The sequence below is a fragment of the Jaculus jaculus genome, chromosome X (genome assembly GCF_020740685.1).
Source record: "Jaculus jaculus isolate mJacJac1 chromosome X, mJacJac1.mat.Y.cur, whole genome shotgun sequence".
NCBI lineage: Eukaryota > Metazoa > Chordata > Mammalia > Rodentia > Dipodidae > Jaculus > Jaculus jaculus.
In genome coordinates, this window is record NC_059125.1 from 51,417,686 (window position 1) to 51,428,218 (window position 10,533).

Below are 10,533 nucleotides of genomic sequence, written 5' to 3' on the forward strand. Positions count from 1 at the left end.
AAAATCTCACGGAGGAACTATTTACTCTTTTGTCCCCTATTTATAAGGTAAACAGACCATATTTGAAATATTAAAGAGTATTTACCTGTCATATACTTGAAAACTACTTACTTCATGGTGAACAGTAAAAATATTCTAAAAAAAGTTATGTTGTCATTTAAGCTGTAATTCCTCTGGGCTGGAGAGATGGCTTAGCGGTTAAGCGCTTGCCTGTGAAGCCTAAGGACCCCGGTTCGAGGTTCGGTTCCCCAGGTCCCACGTTAGCCAGATGCACAAGGGGGCGCACGCGTCTGGAGTTCGTTTGCAGAGGCTGAAAGCCCTGGCACGCCCATTCTCTCTCTCTCTATCTGTCTTTCTCTCTCTGTCTGTTGCTCTCAAATAAAAAAAAAATGTAATTCCTCAATTCCTCCAGCAGTCAGTCTTAATACTTTAATTTTAACTTATGTCATTAATGAACAACTTTACCAAATTATCACAGACAGAATTATAGAGCTGCTTAAGGTTCAAATAATTAAAGATTATGTCATGAAATTTTGTGTATGTTAATAGATTAAAAATATTTCTTTTGGGCTCAGAAGTTAAAGGTGCTTATTTACAAAGCCAAATGCACGTAGAGGAGCACGCATTTGGAAATTGTTTGCAGTGACAAGTGGCTCTGGAATGCTCATTCCCTCTCTTTTCCATGAGATTTGTCTCCTTTTTTTTTTTTTCATTAGATTATGTCAGTTTAATCCAGTTCCTCTAATTCTTTGGATATGTTAAATATAACTAAATTAATGTCAAAAATTGACTTATAGACTGGATGGATAACTTATTTAGATTTTAAAAGTGCTAAATCGGGCTGGAGAGATGGCTTAGCGGTTAAGCACTTGCCTGTGAAGTCTAAAGACTCTGGTTCAAAGCTTGATTCCCCAGGACCCATGTTAGCCAGATGCACAAGGGGGCGTACGCGTCTGGAGGCCTTGATGCGACCATTCTCTCTCTCTCTCTCTTTCTCTCTCTGTATCTGCCTCTTTCTCTCTCTGTCATTCTCAAATAAATAAATAAAAAAGTGCTAAATCTTCTCAAAAATATACATATAGTTAATTTTGATAAGCTTAAAAATTGTATAACTGTTCACATCTTCATATTTAAGCCAAAAATGTTACTACATAATATAGATTTCTTTATTTTCAATTCTGTCAGCAGATCTTTTGTTCATAGTTTACTCTCTGTAGCATCGTGTGCCTTAAATATGAAAATTCTACTTTTTGTTAATATCAGACTTTTCTAGATATCAGAATATTATAATTTGATTTATACAAAGTCCATGATGTTTGTCTATCAATAAGCATTCATCACCATGCCTGGCTAAAACTCTATAATTTACTTTGATTTTTTGTTTTTTTTTGGTTTTTTGAGGTAGGGTCTCACTCTAGCCCAGGCTGACCTGAATTAACTATGTAGTCTCAGGGTGGCCTCGAACTCACGGCAATCCTCCTACCTCTGCCTCCCGAGTGCTGGGATTACAGGCATGCGCCACCACGCCTGGCTAAAACTCTGTAATTTTAAGATGGTTCTTGTCTTGTTCATTCTGGTTTTGCTAGATGATTACCACTGAGGTTATAAACTAAGTCTTATAAAAAGTGACTTATTGTGATTTTGTTCTTGGAAAAACTGAAAAAACTCCTCATGTCTTAAAAAAATTCACTGTAAACCGGGCGTGGTGGTGCATGCCTTTAATCCCAGCACTCGGGAGGCAGAGGTAGGAGGATCACCGTGTGATTGAGCCCACCCTGAGACTACAGAGTGAATTTCAGGTCAGCCTGAGCCAGAGTGAGACCCTACCTTGAAAAACAAACAAACAAACAAACAAAAAATTCACTGTATACAAGCAATGTTAGTATAGTTTTTTAAGCTTCATGTAACAGTCATAAATATTTCTTTAGTTAAGCCTTAAAATTGTTCAATGGTGAAAAGTACTTATTTAGGAAATTACTTTGTGTCTGCCATATTGTCTCTAATATAACTCAACAATGACCAAGTTTTATTTTCTTCTTGAGTGTGGTGGTTTGAGTCTGGTGTCTCCCATAAATTTAGGTGTTGTGAATGCTAGGTTTCCAGATGATGGAGATTTTGGAATTAACACCTCCAGGTTGGGAGGTTATTGTTGAGGGTGGGCTTATGAGTGTTAAAGCCACTTTCCCCTTGCCAGAGTTTGATACACTCTCCTGTTGCTGTGGTCCACCCTATGTTGGCCAGGGGTGATGTCCACCCTCTATTCATGTCATCATTTTTCCCTGCCATCATGGAGCTTCCCCCTTGAGCCTGTAAGTGACAATAAACCTCTTTTTTTCCCCCATGAGCTGCTGTTGGTTGGGTGATTTCTACCACCAATGCAAACCTGACTATAACAGTAAAGTGGTACTAAGGAGTGGGATTGCAGCTAGACACCTGACTGTGTGGCTTTGACCTTTTTTAATTTTTTTTTTAAATTTATTTATTTGAGAGTGACAGACACAGAGAGAAAGACAGATAGAGGGAGAGAGAGAGAATGGGCGCGCCAGGGCTTCCAGCCTCTGCAAACGAACTCCAGAGCCGTGCGCCCCCTTGTGCATCTGGCTAACGTGGGACCTGGGGAACCGAGCCTTGAACCGGGGTCCTTAGGCTTCACAGGCAAGCGCTTAACCGCTAAGCCATCTCTCCAGCCCGTCTTTGACCTTTTGGAGCTGATTTTCCAGAAGAATGTTGAAGGATTTGAAACCTTGGCCTAAGAGATGCCTTGCAGTGCTGTAAGTACAGCTTGATGGACTATCTGGTCAGAGTTGAAAGACCTGAATGCAGTAAGAACTGTGGACTGTGAGGTTTGGCTTATGAGGGTGAGAAAGAGCTTTGCTTGGACTGAGCTAGCAATTTGTGTGAGGCTTGCTGTTATGCCTGTGTCTTGCAAAATTGTGCATGGTTGCTTTGCATAGAAATGACCTGGTGTGAGCAGAGAGATATGGCACAGAAAAAAATGAAACTTTTGGGACTAAACTTCTGCCTGTTCACCTGCAAATTGTTTGAGAGATTAAGACCATTGAGATTAGGCCAGCTGACTTCCACTGGGGCAACAGAAAGAATGCAGAGTCTTTGGAAGGGGCCTGAGTGCTCAAGGAGTGTCCTGTTCTTCAAAGTTTGCTTTATTCCTCCCTGGATTAACAAATTGGCACTCTACCTGGTATTATGGAGCATAAAAATGCAGGAAAGAGAGAGTCATTGAGTTTGCAAGGTGGTCTTGTGTTTTGGAAATGGCCATGGGCAGTGTGAAGCAGGTTTGCTGGATGCCTGCATGGAGACCAGATGGAGCCATCTCTCCAGCCCAACTATAGGGGCTTCTAAAGTTGGATGAATACACTGCATTTTGCATCAGACATGGTTATCAGTTTATGGGGTCCAGGGGCAGAATGTGGTGGTTTGATTCAGGTGTTCTCCATAAACTTAGGTATTTTGAATGCTAGGTTCCCAGCTGATGGAGATTCGTAAATTAAAGCCTCCTGAAGGCAGTGTATTGTTGAGGGTGGGTGTTGCAGCCAAGTACACATTGCTGGTAGAAATCACCCAACCAAGAGCAGCTTGTGGGAAAAAGAGGTTGATTTTGGCTTAGAGACTTGAGGGGAAGCTCCACAATGCCAGGGGAAAACAATGGCATGAGAAGAGGGTGGACATCACCCCCTGGCCAATATAAGGTAGACAACAGGATCAGGAGAGTACCCAGGGATATGGCACAGAAAAACAAAACAAAAAAAAATCTTTGGGTGAATTGCTGCCTGTTCAGCTGCAATTGATAGATTACAGCCTTTGACACTGGGCCAGCTGACCTGCACTGGGGCAACAGGAAGAATGTAGACTCTTTTGAAGGGGCCCTGAGTGCTCAAGGAGTGTCCTGTTTTTCAAAGTCTGCTTTATTTCCTTCTGGACTAACAAATTGGCACCCTACCTGGCATTGTGGAGTATAAGAAATGCAGGAAAGAGAAGGTCATTGAGTTTGCAACACAGTCTTGTGTTTTGGAAATGGCCATGGGCAGTGTGAAGCAGGTTTGCTGGATGCCTGCATGGAGACCCCATGGGGCCATGAGGATGAACCGTGGATTGCAGTGGAGACCCACTGGAGATGCCGGGACCACGAGATGGCTGCTAAGGAAATCTACCAGCCCCAACGAAGTTTCCCAGGACTGTGAGTAGCCTACTGGACTTGGAGATTTGTCACTGGCTAGAGTTGTTGCACTTGAAGCTAGAGAGTTTGATGTTTGCCCTGTTTAAATCTTATATTGGTTGAATATTTCTTTGCTATGCCCAATGCCATCTTTTTCAGTGTGAATGTTTATTCTGTGCCATTATGTTTTTTGGGGGGATATTTTGGTATTATGGCTCAGTTAAAAGATTTTGGACCATGGAGATATATGAACATCATTGGAATTGATAAAAAACTATGGGGACTTTTAAAGTTGGATGAATGCACTGCCTTTTAAATCATGGATGATTATCAGCTTATGGGGGCCAGGGGCAGAATGTTGTGGTTTGATTCAGGTGTCCCCCATAAACTTAGGTGTTCTGAATGCTAGGTTCCAAGATGATGGATATTTGGGAATTAACACCTCCTGGAGGTATTATATTGTTGGAGGCAGGCTTATGGGTGTTATAGCCAGTTTCCCCATGCCAGTGTTTGGCACACTCTCCTGTTGCTGTGGACCACCTTATATTGGCCAGGGGGTGATGTCCACCCTCTGCTCATGTCATCATTTTTCCCTGCCATAATGGAGCTTTTTCCTTGAGCCTGTAAGCCAAAATAAATCTCTTTTTTTTCCCAGAAGCTTCTCTTGGTTGGGTGATTTCTTCCAGCAATGAGAACCTGACTGCAACATTGAGCTATGTATAATCAGTCTCAGTCAAGTTTTCACTTAATTAATTGTCTCATTTCTGGTATCTTAAATTCATTGCTTATAGAGATATTGATATTTAAAACATATTTCCTGCCCTAAATTGCTGATCTACTTCCAGTTTGGGGGGTAATTGATACTTACATTGATATACAGACTACCCAAAGTTGTTTTCAAACACAGATGCTAAGTTTTTATATTGTCTTTTTCCTGGCATACAATTTCTAGATTAAATCAATTGCTTTAAAGTTATTGATAAAATAATTCATAAAATATTGTTTTAAGGTCTACTAAAATGTTCTGCCTATACTTATAACTGAGAGATACTTAAAAGATAAATTGTGTATGCTTTGTATGTCCCAGATAGAGCTTACACTCTCACCTGACAACTAAACTTAAATATTAATCAGCATGCTTTTAAACTACTGTGTCATTCTCTAACCAGATCTGCTTTGCTAACCAGGTATGTTCTGCACCCTTTTTACAAATCTGTTTTGCTAATCAGATATGGACAGTCTCTCTGAGTGAGTAATAACCATATGTAGAAGCCAAAATCAATTGGAATCATTGGAGTTAAAAGGATCACCAATATTTTGGTTCCTGCTCCTGGATCAGATGGTCACAGGAGATGATGAGACATTTGCTAACTTCTATCCTCTGGTAAGTTACCTATATTCTTGATCAGAGAGGATGTGGAGACCCAGAAACAAGTTCCAAGTGAGTGTATGTACCACAGGAGAGTCACGTGGGAGGAAAACCAGTCCTTCAGGCTTCCCAAAAGAGGGAAGGCCACTTGGTCAGCACGGCCTTGACTTATCCTAGCAGATGACAATGCTGAGAGTCATAGAACTCCTCATATGTTTCTAAAAGTCTCTCCTACAGAGCCATTGTTGACCTCCAAAATATACAGTTAATTCTGGCAGCCTACATGTTCTTAATCACCCAGTAAGAAAAATATAACTACAATATAAACAATGATTTGGACTAATAGGCTCTGATAGTCTGATGCTGACTTACAATATTAGACTTTTAACATCAACTCTGCCTGTCCCTGATTAACTTCATCTATCTGACTCCAGCTCCCCTACCACTTGCCTTAGCCAGAATCAGCTATTCCTTGGACCCTTTCCTTCCTTAGCTGTTACCCTATCTCATCCAGGGATAAGTACACTGCCACCCCAATGGGCAATCTCAAACTTAAACTCTCTTGTGTTCTTACTCTTCCTCTGATTCCAAAATGCACCTCTGCCTCCTCTTGCCCCAAGGCCTCTACCTCTTGCCTCTGAATGCTCATCCTCCCTTTATACCTGTCATTTTGACAAGAGTAACAAGTTTCTTTATTCTCCCTTCTGTCTTCTCACGGAGTACACAGAGCCTATCTCCCTCACCTTCTCTATAACAGGTGTTTGCGAGCAACTTCCCGGAAGCCAGCTCAATACAGGGATGGTATGAGAGAAGTCTCTGCTTCACTCAGGACCACTTTGTAACAACATGCTACACTGGTGCTATCGATCTCACCACTCTGCCACCATTAGCCACCATGAAACTGCCTCCTCATCACCTGCCCTGAAGAGACACCCATCAACTGTATTATTCAGGCTCTCCCATAAGAACTCATTCCCTTATGGACAGCATAAAAAATTAACCTTCATCTCTTATCATTAACAAAAGGCTGGAATGTTAGGTCAGGACAAAATGGAGTCAGTGAAGACAGCAGGAGGGTGACAGAGACATAAGGAAATGGATCACCCACATTCCTCAAGGAACCACCCCACCATTATCCCTTCCTTGCCTAACAATGCCCTAGGTCTAAGCTTCTTGCCCTCTTATCTCTCAGGTCAGGTCATTGTTCTGGTCTCCCACCTTACCTATTTCCCTTCCTCACCTTCCCTCAACTGAAGAACTCTATATAGCCCACTATCTATAATCCCAAGCCAACTGCTCAGCTCTTGAGAGTCAGTCCTGGCAGCTCGTGTTTTTCCCCAAATAAAAAATTCCATCTTTGCCTCAAAAAAAGTAGTCAGAATAAAAGGGCTGGAGAGATGGCTTAGCAGTTAAGACACTTGCCTGTGAATCCTAAGTGCTCATGTTCAACTCTCCTGATCCCACATAAGCTAGATGCACAAAAGTGAGGCTAGTGTAAGGTCACACATGCCAACACATGGTGTAAGTGTCTGGAGTTCTATTTCAGTGTCTGAGGCCCTGGCACGCCACCTCTCTCTCTTTCTCTTTGTCTCTCTGTCTCTGTAAAATAAAAAAAAAATGTAGTCAGGACCTGATAAATTGCCCAGTGGTTAAGGTGCTTGTCTGCAAAGCCTAACAACCTGCGTTTGGTTCCCCAGTGTTCATGCAAAACTGGATGCACAAAGTGTCACATGTGTCTGGAGTTTGTTTGCAGTGGCTAGAGGTCCTGGAGTGCCCATTCTCTCTCTCTCCTTGCAGCAAAATAAATAAAAAAATATTTTTAAAAATGAAATTGAGATTTTTTTTTTTTTAAAAAATTGTAGTCCTGGGGCTAAGTCGCTACCCCTTAGGAGAAGATCTGTTCCTTCTCTATTATGTATACTTCTATTAATGTGGCCCTAGCCTGCAAGATTTCCCTGTGGTTCCTAAGGTCACTTCCTGAACTCACATATAGTTAGTCCCCTTTCTCAGACATGCAAGAACCCAGCTGAGCTTTAGGGATTCATGCTGGACTCTATGCAAGTTGCTTTAGGAAGCATGCCTCCTCACTGATAGTACTGGGGATAATTGGCCTTTCATTATCAGTTTGGAGGAGGTTCTCATTGTATTTGGATCCAAGTCGTAAAATATCAGCCTATTGCATTTGTGAATGAATGAATGTATAGATGAAGACTGAGTAAAAGCTACAGAATGGGGTGGCTCATCCTTTTCTAGGCTCCTAAGCCAGCACCCCATTCTGAGTTCACTTATCTGTGATAGCCCCGAAGGTTGTGGAGGCTAGACCTAGGTGAACAAAGCCTCCCCACACAGGGGATCAGACACTGGATTCTTGGGATTAGATACTTTCCATATATATATATATATATATATATATATATATATATATATATGAATTATATATATACAAATAATTTATCTATTTATTTGTGTGTGTGTGAGAGAGAAAGAGGCAGACAGAAAGAGAGAATGGGCATGCCAGGGCCTCCAGCCCCTGCAAAAGAATTCCAGATGCATGTGCTCCCTTGTGCACCTGGTTTATGTGGGTCCTGGGCAATTGAACTGGGGTCCTTAGGCTTCACAGCAAACGCCTTAACTGCTAAGCCATTTGTCCACCCCTAGATACTTTTCTTTTTTCCCCCTGAGTTCCACATTCACTTTACTACCTAGTAGAAACCCAATCTCTGAAACAATAAAATAAACTGTTCCAAAGTTTAATTAAAAGCACAATTTACAAATAGTTAATATCTTCAGAAAAGCATTTCTAGGTTCCGAATAGAAACAAATGTACATAATATATAATCACATATCAGGTCAGCTTCAGCTCCCACCAGGCCTACACTCAGCAGTATTATTTTTCTTAGGTTCTTCAAAATCCTTTGTCAAATCTATAAAGCTCTTTCCCACAATGGGGAAGGAATGGAAATCTCCATTGCTTTTTTAAAAATATTTTTTGTTCAATTTTTATTTATTTATTTGAGAGCAACAGACACAGAGAGAAGGACAGATAAAGGGAGAGAGAGAGAATGGGCGTGCCAGGGCTTCCAGCCACTGCAAATGAACTCCAGACGCGTGCGCCCCCTTGTGCATCTGGCTAACGTGGGACCTGGGGAACCGAGCCTCGAACCGGGGTCCATAGGCTTCACAGGCGAGCGCTTAACCGCTAAGCCATCTCTCCAGCCCTCCATTGCTTTTTGAACAAGTTCTTGGTCACTTGTTCAGCGAGATGCATTTCTCTATAAGAGAGACCCAAGAGGAAGATCATACCAGGAGGAGGCCTGGGGCTCAGCTGCTTGTTCTGTGGTTCCTGGAGCTCCCTGAGCAATCTTGTGGTCTCATCAGCTTTCTGTGGAACACCTCAGCCTCTTCAAGTCGAGCACCTCAACCAGAATGCCAAAGCATGTCACTGCTTTCAGTGCCGTGAGCCTGTCTTGAGTGCTGGACTCTGAATGCCCTGCTGGCTCTACTTCTGTAGTTTCCATTTCTTTTGCTGGGTCAAGTGTTCTGCTCTGACCTTCATCTTCAGGCGATGCCATTTCCAACTCCTGCAGGGTTTGGGAGTGCCCTCCTTTTGTTAAAACCTCCAGTAAGCTATCTGCCATAATATATGGATGATCTTGGCAGGTGGCCAAAAAGTCATGGCTGCTGAATTTGCTTGGAAGGTCAGAGTCTTCCCCATAGGTTGATTAAATCAGAATCAGCTTTGCAAATGTGGAGTCATAATGTGGGACATTAGAACTATAGGGTCTATAATTCAAGTAGAACACTGGGTTACTTTGTTCCTTTTATCCTCTTTGAGCCCCTGCAAGGTGTTCACTCCAGACTGAAGCCTTTGAGTGGTCATTCCCAGTCTTTCAGGGCAGTATTCTGGTTTTCCTACAATGGGATCCACAGGATGCAGAAGTCCCAATGTTGTTGTACCAGCTGGTTTTCTTCTTTCAAATTCACACTGACTGTTTGCCAGCCACCGAATCATCAGGGACAGCCCATTCAATCTGCTCCTGCTCCTTTTCCAGTTGCTGCTTTTCGTCTTACCGTCAAACACATCTTTGTCTTTTTTTTTTTTTTAACTGTCCTTATGGGGGCTTCTGAAGGCTTGCATTTCTGCATTTCCAGAGTCTTTCCCCTTCTCTCCGCCAATAGCCACTGTTTTCCTCATTCTGCAAGGCATGTGTTCTGTCTTTTCTGCTTTCTGCAAGTCTGCCATGAAGTCTACACCCTGCTTCAGGCTCTGAATTCATTCCTGGCTAAGATTTTTCATCCCTGTATACAATAGCTTCTTTGCAGCTTTATAAGAAATGGTCACTGGTTTGTTAATAGCATTCATACACATCAGCTTGAAGTTATCCTTGAGTTCTTTCACCTCCTTAGGTTTATTCCTATGTATTCCCACCTTCTGCCTGCCTTTGAGTATCTGATAAATGTGAGTGATGGTGGTTTATTTCCTTGTTACACATATGAAGTTCTAAACAAATAGCTTGTTCTCATCTGGGTGGTCTTTACTCACTTCCATGGTGGATTGTCAGATGAAACATGTATGATCCACTTAAATACATTGCTCACTTAAATTCACATTGTAGATAAATAATAAGTGATTTCTTTCTTTTTTTCAAGGTAGGGTCTCACTCTAGCTCAGGCTGGCCTCGAATTCACTCTGTACTCTCAGGTTGGCCTCGATCACACGGCGATCCTCCTATCTCTGCCTCCTGAGTACTGGGATTAAAGGCTTGCACCACCATGCCCAGCTAATAATAAGTAATTTCTAGGTAGCACTATATTCCAACTATTGCCTAATTGTGATGTGACCAATCTAGAATGTCACCCATATGTAAAAACAGTCCCACACAGAATTCTAAGAGAAAAATAGAGAAGCTTTATTTCTTTTTTTTGTTATATATATTTTCAAGGCAGGGTCTTACTCTATCCCAGACTGACCTGAAACTCATTCTGGAGT

General features: G+C 42.0%; 1 pseudogene; it reads right to left on the reverse strand.

Annotated features, from left to right (window-relative positions):
• Nucleotides 1–8,399: 8,399 nt before the first annotated feature.
• LOC101613405 lies at nucleotides 8,400–10,092 on the reverse strand (annotated as a pseudogene).
• Nucleotides 10,093–10,533: the final 441 nt, after the last annotated feature.